At 44.3% G+C, this 14,861-nt stretch overlaps 1 long non-coding RNA gene across 1 annotated transcript; it reads left to right on the top strand.

Moving 5' to 3' along the window:
- The first annotated feature begins 10,912 nt into the window (after positions 1–10,912).
- LOC123440486 lies at positions 10,913–12,550 on the top strand. Its single transcript, XR_006630321.1, has 2 exons — positions 10,913–11,590; positions 12,357–12,550. It is a non-coding gene; the product is annotated as an uncharacterized LOC123440486 (long non-coding RNA).
- The last annotated feature ends 2,311 nt before the right edge of the window (positions 12,551–14,861 follow it).

Here is a 14,861-nt window from a genome sequence, read left to right as displayed (position 1 = left end):
GTTTGGGCATCTCAAAAAATTAGGACTCCACAAATCTGGTGTTAGATTTCTGCCCATGGCAAATCAAACGTATTTTTATGGATCGAGGATGACTAGTTTAGTTAATGAACATGGCAAATCTACCACCATCAACACATCAATATAAATTGCCATGCCTAAAAATCCGATGTCAGATTTTTAGTGTTTTCGAAATTTCAACTACATGTTGTTATGGAGAGTGTGGTCAATAATTCAGTACTACACAGCTGCAGGAAATAAAATCTTTTCAGACCAACCGGAAACCAGAAATTAAGTACGAGTAAAACATATCAAGAGGGATAAATTTGGCATATGGAGAAGCAGACATATAGCACGGATGTTTAGGGGATTTTCCGAGTAATTTATCTTGAACTAAAATCACAAAAAAAATTGATCGGAGGAAGGAGTACATATGTCGAGTCAAGTGAACTCAAATAATCACATAGTCGACCTACAACTTTGCAGAATTTGTTTACAGCACCTGATGCATTCACTACGTGAGAGCATATACACCCAGACCCCTCGACCCTTTTCAAACGTCCAAACAAATGTTCGGTCATTGTCCGATCATAAAAATTCGATTCAGACAGGGCTTTCAAACCGGTCTCAAAAGTTTGGGCTAACCAGCATTCCATTTTCAGCCCAAATATGGGACGGATATGGGGGAGCCCGGGCGCGCCCATATCTGCCTCGTATTTGGGCTGGAAATGGAGGTGTCGGTTAGCCCGGGTGTTTAAGGCCGGGGAGCCCGGGTGCGCCCATGCAAGACCGCCACGTCGGCCTGACGTCTTGGCCTCATGCGGACTCTTCGGGAAACCCGATGGTCCGACGGGCGCCTAGACCGTCGGTGCGGTGTGAACCTCGTGTGGCACCGCTCTCGCTCCCCGCCCGAGGTCGAGGAAAGCTATTTAAGCTGGCCAGCCCCAGCCCTAGCTGATCCGCCTCCTCCTTCTCTCCGCCGCCACCCGAGTCCACCTGTCTGCTCTCGTAGTTCCCTCTCTGTCAGGATGGTCCGGTGGCTCATCACCACCTATGTGCAGCTCACTTCGAAGCGGTGCCTTCAAATCGAGGCGGAGACCTAGGCTCGCCGCACCGCCCGCATTGCTGTGGGTCTCCCTCCGGACTCGCCGGAGACGGAGGAGGAGAAGGAGGAAGAGCAGCTGCAGGAGGAGGAGGAGGAGCAACCGGAGGCCATGGAGGAGGAGGCTCCCGGTTTGAGCATGGCGGAGGCCAAGGCGGAGTTCGCCATCGCCCAATCGAAAGAGATGACGGGGCAGGTTGTGCTGGATTCCATCCAGGATGAGGCCGAGGTGGAGGCCAAACGTTGGCTCATCCGGCGGAGGCAGGCGGAAGTTGATGCCCTCTTCGATGAGCTGAACGAAGAGATTGATGCAGAGGGGGCCGCAACGGAGTAGCTAGAGGGGGCGAAGTTGCGGCAGGCGGTCATTTATGCGTTGAAGGACATGTTCATCGTCAACATCTTCGATGAAGAGTAGATAGGTTCTATTTAGTACGTAGGTTTCATATCTTGCATGTTTTTGTATGGATTTGAATATCTTATTTTGAGATGTCCAGATGTAGAATAAATTATTTGAGGCGTGACATGTAAGTGTCCGGAGACGCGTCCGCGGGCGTTTGAGGTGCTGAATTTGAGGGGCACGGTTGTAGATGCTCTCATGGATTCACAATTGGTAGCACCTCTTTCTTCTTTCCAATAGTGCATGAGTTAGATTTCTCTCACCGGGCGCCTGACACTGCCCTTTCTTATGAACGTATGTGCAGGAACAGCTGTGCTAGTTCATGATGCCAAGTAGTAAACTGTAGAATACATCCTGCTGCGACATAAAACTCGTTGCTGTAGCTACCTGCAAGACATGGACGACAAGTTGTAGCACGAGCGTAAATGTGAGGAAAAGAGGGAAAGGAAATCTCCAACACGATCTACGGCATTGATGTACGTGGCCAGGGTGCACCGATCGATCCCTGCCGCTGCGTGCGCGCCTCGAGGGAAATTATGTGTCTTAGAACTGCACGCTGTGCGTACTACAGCGGCCTAGCATAGCAGGCCCTGGTAGCTATGCTATGCTATGCTATGCATGCCGGAAATGTGTGTATGCACGCGCCACCTCGCAGGCATTCATCTCCAAACAGCGTGTGAAGTCACCTTTCTTCCTCCTTTCCATGGCCGGCCGAGAAAGACGACGAAGCTGTGCGCGCAGCAACCTTGGCCGACAGTCCATTGATCTCATTCATCTCAGTCGTCTCAGCAGTCTCGGGCTGTTCACTCCGTCGCTTCCTTTCATGTGCCGAGAAAAGAATAAAATCGGGCTGCAGGAAGCGGAAATGCACAGCGCACACGCGTACCGATATTAACATAATTCATCGCCACATGCGATAATCATTCCCAGATCCAGAGGAATTTGACAGCGGGTCGGCGAATCTGATCTAGCAGTGCCCCTCTGAGCTCTGACCCTAACCGTGCAGTTAATCAGGCCATGGCAGCAGCTACTACAGTACTAGTAGGATTTTCTGATTAACCTATTGCGCGTGGGATTTGAGGGAAGTCAAAGGAGGCAGCCCGAGCTGGCGGGCCTTGTGAGGCAATGCGCGCGCATGCTCGGGAAGGTACACGGAAGGAGTATAGAATTGGCGCAGCATGGAATAGGATATGCGGAATAGAAGCCTCCATTTGCCAGTGCGCCTCGGTCGCCGCGCGCGGTGGAGGGTTTCCAGTCACCGGCCGGCCGGGCGCTCGATCCATCTCCAGCGCGCTGGCTTGGTTAATGAGCTGTCGGGGTCTCGCGGAGCTCGATGCCCCTGGCCGTTCAAACCGGCCGGCCGGGGAGCACGTACGGCGATGGCGCAGCTAGCATGGGGCTGACAAAATTACTCAACCCCATGCGCGGCCGCGGCGTCGTCCTCTGGTGTGGTGGTGTCGACGGATCGCGCGCGCGGGGGTCCTCAGGTTTAAAGACCCCGACTAGCCGATCCCGATGCGCTGCAGTACCCAAACAAACAAAGCACGGAATTCAATGCTCCTGAGGCCTCCACCTTAATTGCCATAGGGTTGATCTGATTAATTAATCCTACGACCTCAAGAGTTGATCTGATTACTATTAATAACTGCACTAGCTGATCCATCCATGGGCTGTAGGAGTAGCTGCTGTTCGGGAATGCAAGTGTTCTGGCGGCGTCCATGAGTAGACGGATAGGTAGGGGGAGCTCGAACCGGCCGTGCAGTCCACCGTGATGGCATTCAATCTGTGTCTATCTGTGCGTGTGGACTGGAGTGGCACGATGAAAGGCTACGATTGTTTGGTAGGAGTAGCTTGTTTCCATGCATAGGCAGGTCAGCTACTAAGCTGACTAAGCAATTAATTAAGCCCGGAACGAGTTAATTGCCTTAATGGTGTTCTGAACTTCTGATACTCCCTCCATCACAGTTTATAAGGCGTGCACGTGTATCTAGGTCGTTAATTTGACTTATATAAAATATATTGTTCAACATAAAAATTATACCATTAAAAATAGAACATCTAAAGTTTCTAATGATATATTTTTTATAATATATGTCTTTTATTAAGTTGGTCAAATTAACAACCTAAATACACGTGCCGGACTTATAAACTGAAATGGAGGGAGTAGCTGGGTAGTACTCTGGTAAAAATATATTACATTAGAGTGCTTAGATTACTTAGTAAACCACATGTTTATAGCAAATACTCTCTCCGTAAACGCCTTATATTACTTTTTTTAGGGGGAAAACCAAACTTTATTTCTCAAAAAACACATGTTGTGGGATACAAACGGGGTTATGGAATTGGCCAAACCAAACATAGCATCCCAGACTCAACGATAGTGCATGCTTAGCTAAACTATGTGCTTCATAATTAACATCACGACCCTCAAAAGTAAATTTACATTGAACTAAAGATGCTCTAGCTCATATCTCACTAATGATAGCTCCATACGCCCCACGGTCATTGTTGCTGATTTCCGTAACGACTTGTTTGGAGTCCGATGCAATGATCAAATTGGATATGTGTAGATCCTCTGCTAAAGCCAGAGCTTCTCGGCGTGTTATTGCCTCCACCATTGCTCGATCATCTACACCCCCGATAAGTAGGGCTGAACTTCCCAAGAATAAGCCATCTCTATCTCTGCATACAACTGTTGTTGCTCCACCTCTCCCGTTCCAGATTCTAGCTTCGACCTGAATCTTCGCATACCCCTGTGGTGGTGCTTTGGGTCCATCCGCCGAGGATAATGTTGTGGGCCCTCTAGCTTGACGCACTCCTTGCCCCCTCCTACAGGATATCTAGCTTCATGATGAATCTGGTGATGAAAGACTTTGTTCCTTGAGGGCTTTGAAAAATTCCTTCATGGACCGCTTTCCGATGGAACGATCAGATTGCCCACAAAGTAACAGCAAGCTTGACGAACTATGCATACGATAAGGAACCCAGGAGCGTGAACAACCAATTCTTTGCATTTGATTCAGTGGTCATTACTTTACGGAGGTAGTATAACTCTCGTCTCCCCTAAAGCGGGTGTATAAATGTCCGGCCCATTAGCTCAGTTGGCTGAGCTGTGCCACAGGTTGCTCGTGGCTCCTCTCTTATTTTGTTTTTCGTTTTCTTTTATTTATTCTTCTTGGTTTTCTTTAATTCCTGCACCGTGTTGTCTTTGTTTCTTTATTTTTTTGTGTGTTTTCGTCTATTTTCTTTATTTCTTTCAAGGCTTTTATTGGTTTTTATATTCTTTTTTTTCTTTTCTTTATTTCTGTCTTGTGTTTTCAAGTTTTTTTCTTCATTTTTATTGTCTCTTTTCTCGGTTTTCCCTGTTTTGTTCCTGGATTTCATTGTTTTGATATTTTTACATCGTTTTCCATAACATCTTTTTGTATTTAATTTCCTGTTTTTCCTTTATTTTTCAAATAAGTTATTAGAACTTGTTTTAAAATATATAGTTTTATTTTATAAATCGTATACATTTTTTATACACATTACCAACATTTCTATACACATTTAACATTTTTTACATACATAATTAACTTTTTTTCAAGCTGGCATGTTTGATGGTATATTTTCAGTACATATTCTACATTTTTATATACATGATCAGTATTTATTGATGATTGTTTAACATTTAAAAATACACGATTAACATTTTTTATAAATTAGGTTTGATGGAAACTTTTTTTCAACCACACTGTATATTTTCTGTCTATATTGGTAACATTTTGTGATGCAAGTTTAACATTTCTCATATATATATATAGAAAGTCTATTCATCAGCGAGGATGCAGAATAAGTTATTCTTCACCCGAGATAATCTTGTGATCGTTTCATAAATGAATGATAGTTAAAACGAAAATTGTTACATTTATATTGATTCACTACATAAAGTTTGACATAAGAAAACAAAAATATAGGTCATAAGACCAAAAAAATGGCGTTTTATGTATATTTTTCACTATATTTTTGTGTTTTTAATTTTACGTGACATAAAATATTTTTTACGGTGGTTATATATTTCTTACGCACTCTTTTTATTTATGAAATAAGACAACATTTACAGAACGTAAAATTATGGTGCATTGATATGAAAATATAGGGGGGTGAAGAATAATTATTCCTCACCTAGGATGACAAATAGTCAATCCTTATATATATACAATTTTTATGTGTTGATGTTCAAATTTTAAAACACATGTTCTATATTTTTATATACATTAGGACCATTTTTTAATACACTTTCACCATAGTTGAAATAAATGAGTAGATGTTTTCAAATATTTTGTGTTTGATTACTACTTTTTATCGTACCACAGAAGGAACATTTTTGACATAGATGATTAACATATTTTCAAATATCTTGACTTTGATGAATACATTTTTTCATACAAATTTACATTTTTTTGTATATCGCATGTTCTCTAATACATTATTAACATTTTTCAATGTATGATTAATTTTTTTTGACATACCATTAGTATTTTTTATACAACTAGAAAAAATGTAAATTTTGATTTATGGGACCAAAAATGACATTTTTGAAGTAGACATTTAACATTTTTGTCAAATACCTTGTGTTTGATGAATACTTTTTTAATATATATTTAACATTTTTGGTATATATCAAAAACGTTTTCTACATTTTTAATATTTTAGAATATATGATTACCAAATATTTTATACACCATCAATATTTTTACTAGAACTAGCAAAACAAATCATTTATGGAACAAAAAAAATATAAGGATTAACATGTTTTTGATACATCATCAATAGTTTTTATTGAACTAGCAAAAAATAAACCAAAAAACAATAAGCCTTGCGCTAGAAGGGACTCGATCCTGTGCAAACTTACTTGACACTTATAAAAAGTTTATACAATGTTAAAATAAACCAAAAATGTTCGTGTCACTTATAAAAATGTTTATACAATGTAAAAATATATGGGATCCACGTAAGTGAAAAAATGTTTCATGCTACTAAAGAAACTAATTGTAACGACCACACTTGTGGTACTTATGAGTTTCGCCCAAACGCAGTTATCACTATTCGCTTTGATTTGCATGAATCTCGCAGGAGTAGTGGCGGAGCTAGGATTTTGATATGGTCACTGATTGGGGGGGGGGGGCAAATACATACGTACTTGCTCATTTCAGTCAAATACACACTACATACTTCAGGTTCCATCGATCGTTGGGGGCCAGGCCCCTGCTCGTCCCCCTATCTTCGCCCCTCGACATCACTTGCCATCTAGGTAAGCAACCAGGTGAGCACCCATCGTCGTGTGGGCAGTTTTAATGTTCGTCCAGACAGTGTCGTGTGGTTTGGCTCGTGGGTATGACCGGCCGAGTTGTGTGATTGGGTGTACATTGTGCCACACAATGATACGTGGCAACTACAATTGTGCATATGTGGCAACTAGTTAATCACACATGCCAACTATGGTTGACCATACATGACTCATGAGGACATCAACACCATTGTTACACCCACAACCCAGCTGTTATACATACTGGACCAGTTACTAAAGCTCGCGCACGTCAATTGAATTACCAGGTACTTTCGTTTCTTGGAAATCCTTTTAATGTTCATGAACATACGATGCTGCATATAAGTTAGATACTTTTGTTGTACTTATGAATAAAGGACCTAGCATGGACAAGAAGGATATCCGTTGGAGCGGGATCAAGCATGGAGAAGAAGGTGCACACGCGGAAAAGAACAATGAAGCTTCCACTCATGATTTTCGCACTTTAAAGCCACAATAAGGAGAGCATGAAGGCTTGGACGAAATATTGAATACGCCACTTTATAAATTTCGTCCATAGGCTATTATAGGTGTCGCGCCACCTTATTTTTGAGCCAGACCCATTTAATCTAGAAATACCATATTATAGGCTATTTTTAGAGTCCGTATGTGTGGGGAAACTGAGTTAGGGTTGGTTTCAGACCCCTCCTCCAAGGGGTCATGAATTTTCTCCTCTATGCCCCCATATATACAGCCCTTAGGGCGCCGTTTAGACTTGGGTTTTGTTTAGATTACAAGTTCGCCATAGCTGCAACTTTGTGTTCTTCGTTTGTGTTCCACGACGAGACAAAGCCGTCACGGAACCCCACTTTCATCAATAAAGCTTTCCTTTTATATTCCCAATATCCAGATTGCAATCTTAGTTTTTTTCTTGTTCTTCGTTTGCGTGCAGGAAACATACCCTCGTGGTCAGGTTGATCATGCTCCGGTGTGGTTAATAACCTCTTGGAGTTGGTTTAGCGATTGCTAAGGCGCGACGTCCTAATATGTTCGTATTCGGATCATCAAAGTCTACTCCACCAAAACGATAACCACCATCTCATCGAAAGGCAGGCACAACTTTGCCTCCATCAAGTGGTATCAGATTTCGAGGTTGCTCGGTGAGATTTTACTAGTTTTTCGTAGTTAGATCACATTTGTTCTTCATACCTATTGAAAGCACAATTGCTCCCTAGGATGGTTTTGATAATTGATCACAACATATGCATTATTGGACTAATATGTTTATCCAAGTATATTTCAGAAAAGTTCAAAAGATGCATTGGCTAAAGGCTTATGCAGAGATGCCCCTTGATGCAAGAAAGGAATAAGATTGGCCCAAGCTCCAAGATAGAACTCTTCATTTTATATTTGTGACAAAATCACTTTTGAGTCCATAGGAAATCCGACACTATTAAAAGGGGGTGATGTATTAAAATGAACTGGTTGCTCAAGTGCTCAGAGATAGCCACAAAAAATACTAAGTCATTATCCCACATAACCATTCTGTGCAAAGCCACATACACAAAATCGGTGCCACCAAGTTTCTCAGTTCGGCCCTATCGATTTTCATCCTAGATAGAACCCTAGCCAAAGACACCAAATCGGTGCAACCGAAACTGTGCCGATGCTAACGAGTTTAGGTGACTAACTTTCTGTTGCCTCGGTACACGAATTGTAATTTCCGACTTTGGGTACTAGTGTCACCGAGTTGTGTCATCTGACTGTTAGCCACCTTTTCGATGTCACCGAGTTGTGTATATCCACTGCAAGAAATATGCCCATTTATGACAAAAAATAATGTCGGGGGCTAAATTGGTCATAGACCTATGACCAAAATTTACAAAATGGCCAGGGAGTGTCTATGAGGGTCCAAACCCCCCAATCTTGTTGACCATATATGTCAAAAGGTCATAATCATGTTGTATAAAATGGTCATAAGGATGTATATCATTGTTCGTAGGTTTTTTCGATGGACTCTGAACAAACGATATCATCATAAGATCTATACCGCACACGAGGCATGCCTGTTAGGCACAAAATTTGGCAATTGTGCCTAAGTGCCATGTGTGCATGTCGATTCTGCTTCTGTGTCGAGACCTACCTAATGTAGATTGTATTGACTAGTGGGACCACAAACATGTGTGCCCGTCTGACCTAACCAAGCAGTATTATGTGTTGGCTCCACACACGGTACAAAATTTACGCGTTGAGTTCATATTGTCACCGGTTCATCTAAGTTTTTTCCCTAAAGACCATTACCAATTCAAATATCACATGTTAAGACAATCTTTTATAAAATATTTTTGCTACTTCAAACATGTTTAGTGTAGATGTATTCGTATATTTAACCTTGTTTCATAGCTTTCTAAAGCATACCCCTTCAAGGCGTACTCATATATAATTTTTTTTACGAGGGGCTATAATTTTTTTTACTTGTACACAAATGCCATATGGCTCTTATTTAAATTTCACAAACATTTATTTAAAAAAATATAGTGTATTGTTTCTCAAGCTATGAGGAAATAATTTATAATTTTATTTTCATGGCAAACAAAATTTTAACCCATTTTTATTTTGACTTTATACATAGAAACTCCTCATACTAATTTCATTTATTTATTTTTCGATAAAATCAAATATGATTAATAAGAATGGATTTATTCGTGTAACGAGCCTACCCATTCTTTTCCCTTCCCGCACATATTTTTACTTATTCCCTTCATCATTTTCACTTTCGCGCAATTTCTTTCGAAGCAGCGTTGGATGGCATGTCTCACAAATTCTAACTCTAACATGTTTTTACGCAATTTCTTTCGAAGCCGCGTTGGATGACATGTCTCAAAAATTGGCTGAAATAACCCTATTCCAAACATTGTGCCCAACTGTATGTAAAAACATCGCTAATTGTTGCTCCACGCTAAGATGTGGACTGTCTTCTAGCAACCCTCGATCCCTCAGTATGCCACACAAGCGAAAAAACGCAGCTCTTTCAAACCTTAACAAGTTTTCACACAACACATCGCTTTTCCAAATTTTTTGGTCTAGATAATCAAATCTGACCCGATCTCTTTCATGCATTGGGCCATATGTAATACGTGGTCTTCTCTTCCTTATTATAGCTCTAACAATGACTACTATTGTAGCAAGTGTGACAAAAACTGCAGCTCCCCTAATCATCCTTTTTTTTTGTTCATCTTCTTGACCATCTACAATTGCTATCAAATATTACAAAGATGTAATGGACAAATATATTGCAAAGATGTACTGGACATCAGCAATTTGAACAAAAAAAATTTGCTGGACAACACCAATTTGAGCAAAAAAATGTGCTGGACAACAACATATACAAGGAGATAGACAGAGGGATTCGTACCTTTAGGAGAGGACCATTTGGTTTGCTGTGTCGTCGCGCCAGAGTAGCACCTTCTTCACCTTCTACCTGCAGATCAAGACATGGCAGGAATCAGTAGAGAGGGAGGGAGGGAGCCGGCGGCGCGACAGCAGAGAGGGAGGGGGCCGGCGGCGCGGCGCGGCAGCAGAGAGGGAGGGGGCCGGCGGCGCGGCGCGGCAGCAGAGAGGGAGGGGGCCGGCGGCGCGGCGCGGCAGCAGAGAGGGAGGGGGTCGGCGGCGCGGCGCGGCAGCAGAGAGGGAGGGGGCCAGCGACGCATTGCGGCAACGCAACAGAGAGGGAGGGGCCGACGGCGCGGCGACGCAACAGAAAGGGAGGGAGAGGGCCAGCGGCACGACAGGGAGAGGGCCGGCGGCGCGACAGAGAGGGAGAGAGAGGGCCGGCGGCGCACCGGGGAAGGAGGAGCTCGAGCGGCGCAGCTGGGGAAGGAGGAGACGAGGATAGGGTTGCGAGAGAGGAGAGGCTCGTTCCGTGTGATTCCGTCGATTTCCTCGTGCTAGCACGTTCCGGATCTGAGTGGAATATTCCCTAAAGTGGAATGAATGGGTTCTGTTCCGGTTGGTAAACCAAACGCAGAAACGAGGACTAGGAATGAATGGGTCCGACCCATGACATTCCTGTCCATGACAACAACCAAACACACCCTAAGTGTTTCCTCGACTCCTCCCCTCATTTGTAGACCCCACCGCCACCGCCACTCCTTGTGCCAACATCGCCCAGATCCACCGCTCAGCTCTGCCCAGCGCAAGCCCTTCCGGCTCCCAGCCAATCCCCCACCTCCCCTGACTCTCGAGACGGTGGTATGAAGCCTGCCGGCCTTATTCCCCCATAGATCGGTCGTCCTCTGATGACCTCAACCCGCCAGATCACGGGCTTCTTCCATCACGCCACCCCCGTAGAAGCAGCAACTCTTAGCAGTCACGGCCGACGTCCTCGGCGTGGATGGCTGTTTCGGCCGTGCAGTTGGCGACGTCTTCCGCCACCTGTGCATCGATGACGGCCTTGACATCGCGTATGTGCGACAGTACAGGAGGATCTCTGACAAAGGCTTCCTGCCGGCCGTCAACGACGCGGAGAGCAAGCAAGACCTGATCGGCTCGCCGGAGATGCTTCTTCATGTCCGTGGTCTACTTCAACCCATTTGCCCTTCGCTGGAAGACGACTGGCCTGTGAGGGCCGACACGACGAGTTCCCGAGCAGTGCCTCGGTCGGATGGATGTGCTCAAGTTCAACGCCCTCATCCCCTCTCCAGTCCCTGCTCGACGCCCCCATCCCATTCTGGTCGACGTCCCGATCCAGCCGCATGTACGGCTCCCCAGCTCGACAACCTTCAGTTCAGCAGCTCACCTCCCCAAGGTATCTTCAGCAGCTCGTCAACGCCCAAGCGTCCCAATCCAGTCTGCTTTTCTCTGCTTGTTTGTTTAAACTGATCGATGCATAGTATCTTCTGTAGCACTAACACTTACAGAGATATAGTGAGTAGAAAAAAATTCCTCAAGGTAGCACTTGCAGTTACAAAATTACAGTGGTCAAAATTAAGGGCGGGTCGGCTCATAAAACAGTCCATTGTCTCTTCGGTAGCCCTAGCAAAAGATGAAATTGACGTCATGTTTGCATTATGTAGCTCATCTCGTAGAACAGTACGTACATAGTTACTACTCCCTCCGTTCCTAAATATAAGTCTTTTTAGAGATTCTACTAAAAGATTACATATAGATGTATATAGACATACTCTAAAGTGTAGATTCATTCATTTTGCTTCGTATGTAGTCACCTAATGAAATCTCTTAAAAGACTTATATTTAGGAACGGAGGGAGTACATTGTGCCTCACATTGCAATTCTTTTATACTATATTGAAATATTCAGTTACAGTATATAGCTGATGAAACTTGCACAATATTGTCATTATAAATTCAGTTTAGTTGTAATTTCTTTTGTACTAGGCTGCTGGCAGTGGTAAATTCACCTTACTTGCACTTTCTTTTTTACTGTATATTGACAAATTCAGTTTGCTGGCAATTTCAAAATTAAACAAATAAACTCTTCATGTAGTTCAGTCAAATAGCTTATGTTTCTTCCTTTTTTCTGCAATAGTAGGCTACTCACAATGTTTTCAGCAGGATCATAGGCCTCCTCACAGCCTCAAGTGGAAAATCAAGAAATGATCCAACATGGGAGCAATCTTTGATTATTCCGATGTAGCTTCATTATATTTTTGTGTTATGTAATCCGTTGGTCTGATACTGATACTGATAGTTTCTTGTTTGTATGGTTGGCTGGTTGCATTATTCTATTATCACACTAATCGTTTTTATTTGCATGGTTACATGGTTGAATATTGCCCGGATGGACTAGTTATAGTCTATATGTGTTGTGGCATTTTGATAGTTTTTGTTTGCATGGTTGAATATTGTCCAGATGGACCAGCTATAGTCTATATATAGTAATATAAATGATGATTGTTCTATTCAAGTGTCATATTGTCATGAATGGCCTACAAATATACACCATAATCTAAAATATGCAAGTGTTTTTACAAAACCGCTATGTAGACATAGCGTCAGCAATATCACTCGCTATCCAAATTCCGCTACGCCGACCTCAATCCGCTATCATCCCGCTATCCGCTATTTAAAACCTTGAGTAGGACATCCCATGTATCAATCTGCTACTTGTTAGATTTAGTCGCTTAATGGCGAACACTAAATTCCATGCTCACATGTGTAGACAGATCATTAGTTGCAAACATCATCAATCTCGCTCACACTTGTGTGTTTGATCTGATCTGTACTGTACTGTTTAGATTCATTCGAATTCTGCCAGGTCCTGTGACTTCTGTTCATGCATGTAACGTATCCTTGCCGATGGTTCCAAAATACACATTGCCTCCTCGTATAGAAATATATCTCCAATTAACTGTACTTGTTGTCGTGTATTGATCAGTAGAGCTAACAATTTTATAAATGCCTTTGGGATTCTTTTCTTGCTCTGTTGCTACAGAATTACTATGTTTACCTTTGCACCTTTAACACTATTTGACACCCCTTGTGCAGGCTGATGGAGAGTCTCTATCGTATTGCATGTCTACATTGTCACCATCATATTGGTCATGTATTAAATCTGCTAATACTCTTGCATCATAGTGTCCATGTGTGACAGCCCGAGACCGACGTTTCAGAAGATTCCCCTTTTATTTCGTTTTTCGTCGTGTGATTAGACTTATTTGTTGCATCGTCATGTAGTTTGCATCATCGCACCATGTATGGCATCATGTCAACCGTGTCTTGTCGGTGTTGCCTGTTGCTCCGTGTTGTTGGGTGTTAGTGCTTCGTGAGTAGTCGTTTGTAGGCATGATGAGAGTGCGTGCGTGAGGGCCACCGCTAAACCCCGTTGCATCGCAGACCTAAACCTTCTCTCCACTCTCTTTTATTTGTTGTGCGGTTTGCTAAAGTTTCCGTTTTAACCCCGTCAAAAGATTCGTCTTCTTTTAAAACCCTTTTATAAAATGCGGGGGCAACCCTTAGGTTTTTATTTTATTTCTCCGTTCGTTTTATTTTAAAACTGTCCCATTTTATTTTCTCTTTTAAAAGGCTTTTATTTTATTCTTTAAATAAAGAAGTTTTATTTTATTCTAAAAAGGGTTTTAATTTTAAATTCTTTAAAAGGTTTTAGTTTTTATTCGTTTAAAAATGCCAATCTATTTTAACGTTGGGTATATTTCTTTAAAAGGAATAAAAGGCATTTTCTTCATTTTTGTTTAAACCCTATTTTTTCTTCCTTTTTGTTTCTTCTCTGTTTTTTTATTTAAAAGGGAAGGCCCAAATGGAGAGCAAGCCGGCCACTTGGGCCTCCAGCCGGCCCAGCTTCCCCTGTACCCTAGCGAGAGGGGGAGCCCTCTCGTTCCTCTCCCCGTGCGTTCCTCTCCCCCCTCCTTTGCCCCGAGCCCTCTTCCTCCCAAGCCCCGCGGCCGAGCAGCCCTGCGCGCCCCCGCTCGTCTCCCCGCGTCGCAGCCGCCGGCGTCCCTCGTCCTCGCCGCCTCCCCGCATAGTTCCCCGGAGCTCGCCACCGCCTCCCCGCGCCGGTTGCTCGCGCGGCCCCCGCAGCAGCTTCCCTGCAGGTGCCTGCGCAGCCCCGCCGTGCTGCCCCCCCCGCGCCGGTGCCGTCCCCGCGCCGCCTGGAGGCTTTCGCCGGCGCCGCCATCGCCTCGCCCTCCTCCTCGTGGGCGCCTCCCCGCGCCGCGCCATGGAGCCCCTGCCCGCGTCAGCAGGCCCGAGCGCCGTGCCCCGCCGCCTCCTCGTCGCCAGCCCCTCCGGCAGCCTCCCGTCGTCTTCCTCCGGCCGCCCCGGCATCACCGGGATGCAACAGCAACCGGCCGGCTACGAGCGCCCTGTCCTGCCCGCGCCGCCCTGCCGTGCCCGCCGCCTGCGCTCCTCGCCGCGCGCCGCCGGCTTGCCTGCCCCGCGCCAGTTTGCCCTGCTGCCCGACCTGCGCCGTGCTACTGTTGCGTTTTGCTTGCTACTGATCTGGCTGTTGCATGCTGATGCCAAGTTTGATGCGCGCCGATGCTGTTGCTCTTGCTGCCTGTAGCTGCGGTTGCGTTTTGCTGCCTTAGTTGCTGTTGCTGC

Source organism: Hordeum vulgare, chromosome 3H (assembly GCF_904849725.1).
Source record: "Hordeum vulgare subsp. vulgare chromosome 3H, MorexV3_pseudomolecules_assembly, whole genome shotgun sequence".
Taxonomy (NCBI): domain Eukaryota; kingdom Viridiplantae; phylum Streptophyta; class Magnoliopsida; order Poales; family Poaceae; genus Hordeum; species Hordeum vulgare.
Note: the sequence above shows the minus strand (reverse complement) of the source record. Positions and strands in the feature narration are given on the sequence as shown.